Source organism: Pholcus phalangioides, unplaced genomic scaffold (assembly GCF_987345545.1).
Source record: "Pholcus phalangioides strain wild (caught in Gottingen) unplaced genomic scaffold, Ppha-v1.0 ptg000018l_1, whole genome shotgun sequence".
NCBI classification, from domain to species: domain Eukaryota; kingdom Metazoa; phylum Arthropoda; class Arachnida; order Araneae; family Pholcidae; genus Pholcus; species Pholcus phalangioides.
In genome coordinates this window covers 20,206,292-20,219,134 of record NW_028301611.1, presented here as the reverse complement: position 1 = coordinate 20,219,134, position 12,843 = coordinate 20,206,292, and the positions used below count along the sequence as shown (strand labels likewise).

The following is a 12,843-nucleotide window of genomic DNA, read 5'->3' as shown; positions in this document are numbered from 1 at the left end:
TGTGCTTGTTACACGTTTTTCTAAGTTTCGCTTTCTTACACCCTGAGTGGATTGTAACAATAGGTTCCATTGTAAATATTGTTCGTCTTGAGATGGGTACTATCAACCCTTAAATTTTTGCGAACATTTACGAAACCCTGTGTAGGACAACCAAACATCACACATTTTTCGGCAGCCGGCCGTTCTGATGAACATGTATCGTATTTTCGACGAAGCCCGATATCTCAGGCAAAGGATTTTCGCTTCTCCGTGTATTTTAATTCACTCCATGCAGTAAGTTTGAGTTCAACGTTTTTTTCTGTTCTGACTGATTATCGATGGTTTTTTTTTTCTTTGTGACGCTTTCAAATTTTTTTCTACGTACTCAAAATAAGTTTCTATTTTGGGGAGAATATGCATGTTCCATAATATCCTCTCCTGTTTCGATTATCCATGTCTCGACGAAATATGACCAACCTAAATTTATAGGAAATTTTCCACCTTCTATATATCCATTGACACCATCAAAACAACCTGCTTTATCTGATAGATACGAAACAAACTGAAACTGATTTCGTAAAGTCGTTTTTAAACAAACTATGAACCAATTTTAAAAACGCTTATACACCAAGCATTATTTTTCCTTCCAAAACTTGAAAAATAAACATTTTTTATTTTAAATCGCATTAAGTTATTTCACAGTTTGATGAAAAATATGAGGATAAAGCTGGAAAACCGAGAGAGAAATCCGCAATTTGCATATCGTGCGATCTTTAAATGTATTTTTTGGTTGCATTTCTTTTTAAATAAGAGTTGGTTCTTATGAATAAGAAACCAAAAAAAATAATAATGGTTTTTTCCGACATTAAAAAAGCAAATGGAACAAATCAAGTAAATATTTATTTTTTTTAGATGTTAAATAAAGAAATTAAGAAACCGGAATTATTTGTTTGTTTTTTTTTTTAATCTGGGGAACTGCGTATAACTTGATGAGGTCCATTGAGAGAGAGATTTAGGAAACAAAAACGAATCTGGTTTCGGTCCAGAAGTTCATCGTTTACACAATGCCCAGGATTTATACTTTTTTTTAGCCAAGCTTTCTTGGCAGGATTTCAAGAAGATTTATGTACGCGAACACATGATGGTGAGCTGTATTTTTTTTTTAAATGAAGATAGCTGTGACGGAATCGGTTTCTGAAGTTGGATTTCATCTCAATCGATCATGAGTGCTGCCGTGTCAATCTGGACAATGTTTAAAACACGACATCAAATGAAAAGCATTTTTGTATTCACAGATAACGAATGATCTATTAATTGTTTTGATGAAAAACTCGCCTTATTTTTTTTTTGTTTTGGTTTCTTTAATTGATGGACATATTACTTGGAGCTTATTACAAGCAAGATTTCAGCAGCTGAAGAAATCATTCTAGTATATTGATGACTTTCCGCAAACGCAGGCTACTTTTTCTTCAACTTTCAAGTTCACTGTGCAATAAACCCAATATCATTACTACTTTTAAGTTCTGGTAAACGTTTTGGTATTGATAGGCTATCTAATATTATATATGTGGGAACAAAAAACTGATTTTTTTTAACTTAAGTCAATCAAAAAAAAACAAACTTTTGGGCCATGTTACCCTTGCATGTTTGTAACTTCGACCTACTTCACTTTTTCCTATCTTAAAGCATTAAACGAAGAGCTAGAGTATTTCTTGAACCTGGGCTCGTAATGAAAATTCAACTTTTAGAAAAATAAAACATATTTCAAATTATATTGATCATAAACATAGCAATATTTACATGTTTTTTTAACGATGTTTGTTACAAATTGTTGACCAAAAAACCCCCTCTTTTAACAGGCTTTGAAAGCTTAATTATTCCTTTTATATCCTTCTAGTTATAAAACAAAATGTCTTTGTGCTGGAACCACTTTCAAAACTTTTGGGTGCGCTCCATAAGCTGCTTTTTCTTCCTTAGGTAACACCAACTATGGAAACTGTTCAGTATACTAGTGTAAGGAATCCTCAGATCAGTTTCCAGGGTAAGGAATCCTCAGATCAGTTTCCAGGGTAAGGAATCCTCAGATCAGTTTCCAGGGTAAGGAATCCTCAGATCAGTTTCCAGGGTAAGGAATCCTCAGATCAGTTTCCAGGGTAAGGAATCCTCAGATCAGTTTCCAGGGTAAGGAATCCTCAGATCAGTTTCCAGGGTAAGGAATCCTCAGATCAATTTCCAGGGCGAAGAAGCTCGGACCCATTTCCAAGGTGAAGAATCCTGAGATCAATTTCCAGGGTGAAGAAGCTCAGACCCATTTCCAAGGTGAAGAAGCCTCAGGACCGTTTCTAAGGTAAGGAAGCTGGAGATCCATTTCCAGGGTAAGGAAGCCTTTGACCCATTTTCAGGGTAAGAAAACCTCAGATCCATTTCTAGGATTCAGCAAATCTCCAATGTATTTCTATAGGGGTAAGCTGGCCTGCTGCGCATTTCAAGTGGTGCGCATGCCTTAAGCGCACGGGGGGTAAACAATCCTTTCCCGCATTTCTAGGTGTACATAACAAGCCTCTGACGCAGAGCTGCTCTTCGGTGTGTTTAGCAAGTGTGGCCGAGCTAGGCCCTGCGATTACTTCCATTCTAGGCTTCATGGATTACATGGATTACATCCATTACTTATTCTAGGCTTCGCGTAAAGAAAGGGTGGCCATGGTCAAGGGGTATGCAACATAGGACTCTTGCGCATAGTATCAATGGATATGCAAACGTCCTTTGCATTAGAAGGGGAATCTGCCAGGGCAGGAACTAGACGGGGGGGGGCAAATCTAGTGCTGTCTTAATGCATAGAGCCACCTGGGTATCGCCACGGGCCTCATAATAGTGAATCTTAGCCGCTGTGGTGGTCGAGTGGTTATAGTGACGGACTCGCGATGCGAGGATCCGGGTTCGAACCTCACAGTGGTGGTCGACTGAAGTTGGTTTTCTGTGGTTCCCAACTTCAAGGCGCAAATGCGAGCCGATCTCCCCGTTAAAAAGTCTCGCCACAGAGAGCAACAGTCCTACAACGATAAATCATTCAATCATAACACTTCACTCATAGTTAGAAAAACTGGTGGCAGATGGCAGCACTACACATAACAAGCATTACAGAGGGGAAAAAAACTTCACGTCAGGTTTCACTACACGTACACGCACATTCCCGCATGTACCGATTCGTTGGGGATTCCGCGGGAGGGGAGGGGTGCATGTGTGGTGTAGCAGTAGTAGGTAGGGCCTCCAAAAAATGGCTCGGGGATCCATGATGTTCTTAAGTCAGCCACCTCGTTGGGCAATTTGCCTGTTGTGGCGTTGTATTTGTATTTGATCTGCATAAAATTTTCGAGAATAATTTTATACATACAGTAAATTGTTTGGCAGGTATAGTATTTCTAACAATATCGGGGCCTCAGAAAAATCAATTTACCTTAGGGCCAATGAAACCTAAATGAGAATCACTATGGATAGAAACATAGGGGACAACTAGGGGGGAAACATTCGGGGCAATGGGGTGAATTGAATAGAATCCTGGTTGAGAAATAGGTCAAAACGGATAAACTCTATCCGAGTATTGATGGGATAACTAGCAAATTCGCAGATGACGTGAAGCTAATGATGGGTAGTCGGGAACCAAAGCGATAGGGAGTTGCTCCAGACCAACCTAAAAGCATGAACAAATGAATGAAGCGTGTCTTTTACCGTTGACAAGCGCATGGTCACACATTTTGATTCGAACAACTCACGGTTCTCTTACGAGTTGAATGATGTGACTATCCCGGATTCAAATAGGATCATCGATTCTACATATGCTTATTGATGCGCGGCTTAGGTTTTCTGAACATTGTTCAGCGGTGGTCAAAAAATCGAATAGAATGCTCGGTTTCATTCTCAAAAAGGTCTCTTCGCGTTCTCCCAAACTGATCCTTCCACTTTTCCGGGGCTTAATTCCTCCTGGATTGGATAGAAGGATGGTCAGGTTTTGGAGACTATACATACTTACAGAGTGACATTGACTTGGTCTAGGGGGGTGTGCAGAAAAGAGCCACGCATGCTCTGGATGGTCTATCTTCATAGCTTAAGCCCCGTGTTACGGGAGATGAAGAAGCCATTACAGCTATGAAGATAGACTTGAATTTTTGAAAATGTTTACGTTGGAAGAGCGCAGATGGGGAGATATGATTGAAGATTTGAAATTTTCAACGAGATGAAAGGACCACGAGTTAATATATCGTCAATCTAGTGCTTCGACAAGGGACACCGGTATCGATTAGTAAAGGCAATTCTAGATTGCGATGTCGCAGGGAGTTTTCTTTAATAGAATTGTTAATAAATGGAATAACTTACCTCCGAGGGGTAACACAATTGACACCCCCGCGATTATTTTTGCACCAGGCCCCGCGTCTAGTAAGGGTGGCCTTGTCTCCAGCTGCGAATGAAGCGGAGGCGGGCATCTTCAGCGGCGAATTAAGCCGAGGTAGGTATCCTCAGCTGCGAGTAGAGCGGAGGCAAACATCTCCAGCTGCGAATGCAGCGGTGGCGGGCATCTTCAGTGGCGAATTAAGCCGGGTAGATATCTTCAGCTGTGAGTAGAGTGGACGCAAACATCTCCAGTTGCGAATGAAGCGGAGGCGGGCATCTTCAGCGGCGAATTAAGCCGAGGTAGATATCTTCAACGGCGAATTAAGCCGAGGTAGGTATCTGCAGCTGTGAATAGAGCGGAGGCAGATATCTCCAGCTGCGAATGCAGCGGTGGCGAGCATCTTCAGCTGTGAGTAGAGTGGAGGCAAACATTTCCAGTTGCGAATGAAGCGGAGGGAGCATCTTCAGCGGCGAATTAAGCCGAGGTAGATAGATATCTTCGATTGTGAATAGAGCGTAGCCAAGCAGATCCAGGGCGATGTGTCGGAGAAGCGACTGATTGTGTAATAGCATTGGATCATCCCGTATTTTATTGGGATGATCCGATCTTAATAAATACGTGAAACACCGCGACATTTTTGCAAAAAAAAAGGCGGGACATCCAGAAAAACAGAAAAAGACGGGACTAACCCATAGGCGGAGATAGATTTGGAAATCTGGGGGGGGGCACGGTCATTATTGCTGGGGGGCACGATGACAGTGCCGTCTTAACGCATGGGCCCACCCGGGCACTGCCCGGGGGGCCTCAAGGGAAGAGGGGCCCTCACAAAAATGAGATTTGGTTGAAATTTTGTAGAATTTGCCTGGTAGGGCCTCAGGAAAACCACTTGGCCCGGGGGCCCCATGATGCTCTTAAGACGGCCCTGCACGATGATGATGATGTCAATTCATATATGCATTTATACATTAGATTAGTCGACTCTACCATTGACGCTGGGGGGGGGGGCAATGCCCCCCACACGCCCCCAACCCCCGTATCTCCGTCCATGGACTAACCACGACCTCCTCCGTTATATAGGAGGTCGGGAGGACTAACCCGGAAAATACGGGACGTATGGCCACTTTGGTCACTTGGTGTGAAGTAAACAAATTCTGTCCTATCGTAGAAGAAGTAATTAGAGAAAAACTAGCATTTCGTCTGCTTCTGATGAAACGCCCCATGAGGAAGATTGTAAACACGGGGGTTTTGATACATTTTACTGTGTGCCGTCATTTGAATTCAAATCGGGGGAAATGGACGACTACGAGTCGGTGTTGTTGGTGAAACCGGAGGTGTTCGTCTACAAGATCCCGCCCAGGACGACGAACAGAGGCTACAGGGCCTCGGACTGGAAGTTGGATTCGCCAGATTGGACCGGCAAGTTACACGTCGTGGCCAAGGGTAAAAAATGCTCCATCAAGTTACTGGACAAGAACAGCGGCGACCTCTTCGCCCAGGGTCCCATCGACAAGTATCCCGGGGTAGCCTTCGAGGCCGTCTCTGATTCCAGCCGCTACTTCGTGCTCCGGATCGAGAGCGACGACGGACAGTCCGCCTTCATCGGCATCGGTTTCGCCGATCGCGGCGATTCTTTCGACCTCAACGTCACCCTGCAAGACCATTTCAAGTGGCTGGAGAAGAGCGAGGAGATCGAGACCGGCAAGGATGACAAGCCCGCCTTGGACCTCGGCTTCAAGGAAGGCCAGACCATCACCATCAATATGAACATCGCCAAGAAATCCGGTTCCGGTAGACCCCGCGCCAAGCCCGGTTCTGCTGGTGTCGGCGGCAACATCCCGAGTCTGTTACCACCACCGCCAACATCAGCTGGCACGAGACTCCCTACTGTACAAAAGGTAGAAAACCCGGTCGAGGCGAGACCTCAAGTTTCAAGCGTTCCCGTTGATCCTATTGGTGCTCCTGGTGGTGGTGAAGGACAGTTGCTCGATATCGGGGCCAATGTGACCTCACAGATGTCTCCGCAGCCTTTGTCAGTCGCCAGTGCAAACAATGATGCTTGGAGTGATTTTGCTTCTGCGAGCAGTTCTTCCTCGGGTTCGGCGACGAATCAAAGTGAGACGATGAAGAATTGGATGGACTTCTAAAAAATTTAGACTGGTTTTTTTTTCTAACTACTATTTTGGTATCCTTGAATAATGTTCCTCTTTATAACCTTTTCTGCTTGAATTCCTCGTTATCCAAACAAATTTTAGCGTTAAACTTATTCCAAATTGTTATCAAATTACACAAGTCTTTCACATCCGTCATTTTAAGGATTAAGGATATTCAATTGTTATGAAAATGTTGACCGTTTTGTTTACTTGAATGACGAGCATCATCAGAAATAAAGGCTTAGTCCTCGCTAGGCATTGTAGTACTTACTCGTGAAGATACTCTCCACCTACGTGTAAAAAAAAACACTGCACCATAATCAATTGGTATCCCCTGAACCACCATATTGTTCGACCTTTAGCTTTTTTGATATTTTACTCAGGTCATGTCCTGCAATCTATCTCTTATCTGCAACTTTGGTCTATGTCTCTATTAAGAAGCTTCAATGTGTCAGGTTATGTCCATCGCTGTTTATTTTAATAGTGAGGAATAAGTCTGCATTCCTTAAGATGCTCGTTAATCTCTTGAACGAGCTGCTGAGAATGAAAAATTATCACAATCAGGGCCGCAACTAGATGCTTGGTCAGTCAGGATGAGCATGCATTCTACTGCTCCCTTGTAATAGGAGAGGTTAAATTTGTGTCTCCTCTGTTTGGTGGCCAGGGCACTAGCCTGGTCTAATTGTGGCCCTGACCCCCCAATGACCTAATATTAAGGTACTTGCCCATCACTTAATAGATCCAAAAGTTAAATTTTCTAATCAACAATAAAGTTTGGGCCGTGTTTGTTATATAAAGGCCTAATATTCCTTAATCGAAATAATATTTCTACACTGTGTTAACTATCATATAGAAATTAGCAGAAAGGGTTGCAAATGATATCTTGAGGCAATTTTTGTCCGAGTCGCAAAAATAGAGCTGCTTGCAATTAATTTGTATATCCATCAGTTGCATTGTGAACTTTGTATCACTTTTACACTACTATAATTGAGAAGCCGCACTTTAGAAAAGAACGATTTTACCACGACTAATGTGTATGTGAAAAATATAAGGTTCGATCGAATGAAACCCGTTCGAATCAGTCTATTATGACCAGTGAAATGGTATACCTGATGGTATATGGTGGAATCAAACATAGCTATATCTGTAGGAAACGTGGTTATGATCGTTCAAACAAGTCATCATAGACATTCAGAGAAGCATTGAATGTCTTAATACGAAATGGCAGACACCGTCCATATTCCAGGAGTCTTTGTAACAGATTCATTTGCTCTTAAAATACCCACAACCACCTATTTTAAGATCGTATTTTCATATTTTTTCTCATTAATAGGGCTAAAGTTTTTGACCTAATCACATAGCATCATTACAAATTGGTTGAGAAACCGGAATTTCAAGCTTTATAACCAATTGATAACAGCATTGTGTTTCTAAGGCACAAGAATTCTAGCTGTGCTCATTCGGACAGGTTTCGTTCAATCAGCCCTAGTCGTTTATGTGAATTTATCATTCAAAAAAATGAAATAATTATGAAAAATGTTTTTATAGCACAATCACATGAAATACTACTAGGTTCAAAAAGTTCCAAAATTTATTACAGAAGAATGGATACAGATACAACCTGTTTATTTGATGTTTCTTTCAAAGTAGATACCTTGTGCGATTATGTATTTTTGCCAGTGCCTTTGTTGCTGATCTTCTTCGAAACCTGAGAATTGTTGCCCCTTAAGCAAATTCTTTGTCCGAGAAAAAGGGAAACCAGTCTCATGGTGCAAGATCAAGGGAATAAGCTGGTTGTGGAAGTATCGAAATGTGATTTTTTGATGGATAATCTGACACCAGGTTGGACTTGTGATACCTTAAACATCTGCATGAGTTTGTGAGATGCAGCCATATCTCTAGAAGGCCAAGTCATAATGCACTAGCTCATAGGTTTGTCCTGGTCTCAGATTACCATCCAAAATATCACATTCCGATACTTCTACAACTAGCTTATTCTTTTCCCTTTCTTCTCGGATAAAAAATTTGCTTAAGGGAGCAATGATTTTCAGGTTCCAAAGAAGAGCAGCGATGAAGGCACTACTTCACCCACTCCAGCCACATTGTTATATTGCAGCTTACTGCCATTAACGAGTTGGATTGGAAATGAAGTCTCCATCTATCAGTGGTCACCTCAAGTTCATGAGGAAAAAATATGTCATCTATATTCTTTCCTAGATTCAAACGTGAGACCTGGTGGCAACCTCCAACTGGTGGTAGACTAGCATCTTATCACCACGCCATTCGGGCAGTCAACGAAAGCACGGGAGTGTGTGACAAAAGGAGGCTTGCAATCCGCATCTACATTGTTGCATGAACAATGGCAAAAATGCATAATTGCACAGGGTAGTTACTTTGAAGGAAACACCAAATAAACAGGTTTTATCTGTATTCATTCTTCGGTAATAAAATAAGTGTCGGAACTTTTTGAACGTAGTTGTGCAAAGCTTTTATGAAACACTGGGCCTTAGCGGAAATGGAAATATTATTCACCAGTACCACCCGTCCATCTTACAAATAATATATATTTTTCTAATGAGAGTTTCTCGCTGCACTACAGTTCCTTGTGTACTGTAACATTATTTACCTCACTTTATTCTTTTATCACAAGTTTGTCTTTCAGTAATTATAAAATAAGTACAAAAGTGTAGCGATCATTGTGATTCATGTTCATTCGAAAAGAATGTCTCGAATATATTATTATTATATTGATTTATGCAATTTAGAGCAGGTGCAGATCCATCTCTTGCATCGCTTGGGATTTGGGCCTGCGTCCAAGCGATTTCGAATCATTAAATAGTCCTTAGTTTTTGTTTTTCTTATAATTTATGATCAATGAGTGTTTAAAAATTTTTTCATGGTTTGATATCTCAATGGCAACATAGGCTAGCTGTATACACGCATATGGTTATCTGGATATGCATTGAGAATCTGCATCTGACGAGAAACAGAGACTGCAACATAAAGTAAATATTGGGACGATTGATGTTGCTATGCATCCCATATATGCAAGATATGAGATTTATATTGGATTATTTAGGGGAGGGTGTGCCTCTTTGCATTATGGTCTATATTAATGAATTATTGCGGAAGAGAATTTCATAGCTGCCAAGTCTCCTGGATTTCTACTCCATCACCTGAACTCTTGAAAAATTCGTATTTCTCCCAAATTTTGCCTGTGATTGTCCATACTTTTGGAGGAAAAATTATTCCCAAAGAATTTACCCAGGTAAAAAATACAGTTGCTTTCGTTTTTGATACCCGAAACGATGTCACAAGCATAATGTGAATTGTGGCCATTGCATCAAATCACAAAAATTATATTTTCGAGGAGAAGATAAAATTTGTCAAACACCATCAATTTGACCTCTTGACATCTGAAATTGGTGTGATGACACATCTTCTTGACCATATGCAGTTCTACATTTAATGTAGAAGAAGCAGTTATATATATAAAGGATGGATTCTCTCTCACCCACCCCTCTAGTTCAGCCATGCCCCCCCCCCCACATTCTGGGGCAGGGTCCCCCGGTCAGACTTTCCACTGGCCCTTCTATAGTTAATCCATAGCGTGAAAAAACAAAAAATGGTGAGACTTGTCCCAGGCCCCAATGCTAGAGCCCTGTCATCGCCGCCCTTTTGGGACCATGAGTCCAGCCCCTCAAGGTACCAGACATACCTGCTCCTCCCTAGTTGCGGATCTGACCATATGTTCCGATGAGTCTATTTCTGGCCTGGTGCCAATTTTTTTTGTTGGTGAGATTTGATTTTTTGGAGTAGAAGTAACAGGGGTAATTTAACCTGCTGGTTGGCAATGATTAGCAACGTGGTGCCAATTGGTGATGACTTGCACGATATCCTGTTTTTTGCAAAAGGGAAAAATCCTTTTTGTATTTATTTTTGTACAGATTCGGATTTGCACAAAAACCTCCCCGATTCTCATTCTCCAAAGTTGACAGCTATGGAATTTTGGTGATGAGAAGTGTGTGTGGCAGTTGGCTTGAACTTGTTATAGGAGTTAAACTTGTTTGGTGGGAGAAGTTTTATCTCCATGCAATGGAGCAGTGAGTGAACATTAAGCTCTGTTGGAATTAGAGCAAACAGCGATACATCAAATGTTTTCCTAAAAGCAATGAAACCATAGGCCATATTCCTAAAAGCAATGAAACCGTGAAGGGAGGAATAGAAAATTACTTTAGAGGTATTCATGGTCAGCATTGGCCAGCTCAATGCTGACCATGAATACCTCTAACGTAATTTTATATTCCTCCCTTCATTGGCCAGCTCAATGTTGATATCTATGCTTTGCTCGAACATTGCTCATCCTTAGTTCTTTGTTTCCTGCATTAAAAAAAACATTCGAACTAGTTATTAACTAATTTTTCTGCTGAAGGCTTCTGTCCCGATAAACTTAAACTAACTTTCCCCAAATTATTGTTTTTTTCCCGTTCATAGCGGAACTTGATGTTGACTCATTGTGGTCCATTACACAGTGATCCTACCTTTAACACACACCACATTTACATGCCTACGGCAGTGGCCCATGAAATGTCACATACACTGAATAAAAGGTGGCGCTTTTTAATAGCTATGCGAGCATGCACATAGGTCCCATATTCCCATCTTTTTTTGACACATTGTATATTTCAATACTTAGATCTGTTCAAACCCATTTTCTTTCAATAGTTGAAATTCTTTCCATCATAAATCTGAAAACTTTGTGGTCTGAATCTGGAAATTTCGATACTCATATAGGCTGTTAATTCCAAGGCTTGTTTTCAGTGTACTTATATGAACTGAGCTAAAGGATTCTCGAATTTTGTAATCTTGTGGCAATGCCATGGGTCTATATTAAACTCCCAGACATCTCTCTGCTCACCAATCTCGAGATGGCTTAATGACACTAAAGTGCAGAAAACACAAATTGTGTGTATCAATGTAATTTTTTTTTCTAAACAATTTCTCGTCTGACACCTGGTTGATCTCATATAGGCCTACTATTAGGAATTCTTGGTATAGTTTGTAACTAGCCAGCCTCGAAACGGGAAAATCTCTCAAATTCCTGATTAACGATCAATTTTAAGATATTCCATTAATTCGAGAAATTTTATGTTGAATTTTTAACAATAGTTGAGTTGAAAAAAGGTAACGTCTGTGTGTCTTGACGAAAGTTGTCCTTCAACGAAATGTTGTACGAGAAATGAAAAAATTTATATGAAGCTGTAGTTTGTTTTCTGTTCGATCTTTTTCATGTCCAAGGGCATTAAGTAACAATTAAAAAAGGCATTTATAAGTATTTATCTCTGGGAAAATGTGTTGCTAAGCATTTTTGTCTTTTTTTTTGTTTGTAACCACAAATTAACGAATGGGCTATGTTTTTTTTTTAGTTCTATTAATATGGATATTCGTTGCCATTTGTGATCTGACGATATTGATTTTTTTTGGATAATGTGAAATTTATAATTAGTTGATTTTTTATTTAATATCTATATAGTAATAATGATAATAAACATTTGTGCATGGCGCAATATGGCATTTAATTTTTCTGTAATGTTTGCGTTTTTAAAAAATTATCTTGGAAAACTTCTATGAAGGGTTTTTTTTTTTTTTGTATTCAGAGATAAGTTTTTATTAACCCTCCTGTGCCCCAATTTTATGTTTTGTGTGGGATGGGGAATCTACATCTTTTATTTCGGTATACACGGAAGGGGAATGCTGAGAAATGTCCATACAAAAAATTTTGAACACACTATCACATGTAAATGCAAACATTTATAAATTCAGCACTGAAGGTTAATTAATTCTAAAACTAATGAGCAGTACAATTATCCCGAAGCTGATGAAAATTTTAGAATTCATGAAAGAAAATAATTTCAGAATTGATAATGAAAGAAGTAATTCTTGAATCGATTAAATTTCAGAATTGATGGAAAATTTTGAATTAATGGAAGAAATTATTCCAGAATTGGTAAAATTAATAATTCTAGCATTGAAGAAAATTCAGAATCAATGAAAGAAATAATTCCAGAATTTATGAAAGATATAATTTTTCAACAACGAAGAAAATTCAGAATCAACAGAAAAAATTTTCAGAATTGATGAAAATAATTCCAGATTGATTATGAAAGAAATAATTTCAGCATTAAAGAAAATGCAGAATAAACAGTAGGAAAAATTTTCAGAATTGGTGCAAATGATAACTCGAGAATGAATGAAAATTCAGAATAAATGGAAGTAATAATTTCGAAACATTTATCAAAATTCAGAATTAATGCAAAAATTATCTGA

The 12,843-nt window shown here is 39.7% G+C and overlaps 1 pseudogene across 1 annotated transcript; it reads left to right on the top strand.

Annotated features, from left to right (window-relative positions):
- Positions 1-5,575: 5,575 nt before the first annotated feature.
- Positions 5,576-11,851, top strand: LOC149072053 (NECAP-like protein CG9132 pseudogene; annotated as a pseudogene). The gene has a single exon (XR_016194584.1). The product of XR_016194584.1 is annotated as an NECAP-like protein CG9132 pseudogene (transcript).
- The last annotated feature ends 992 nt before the right edge of the window (positions 11,852-12,843 follow it).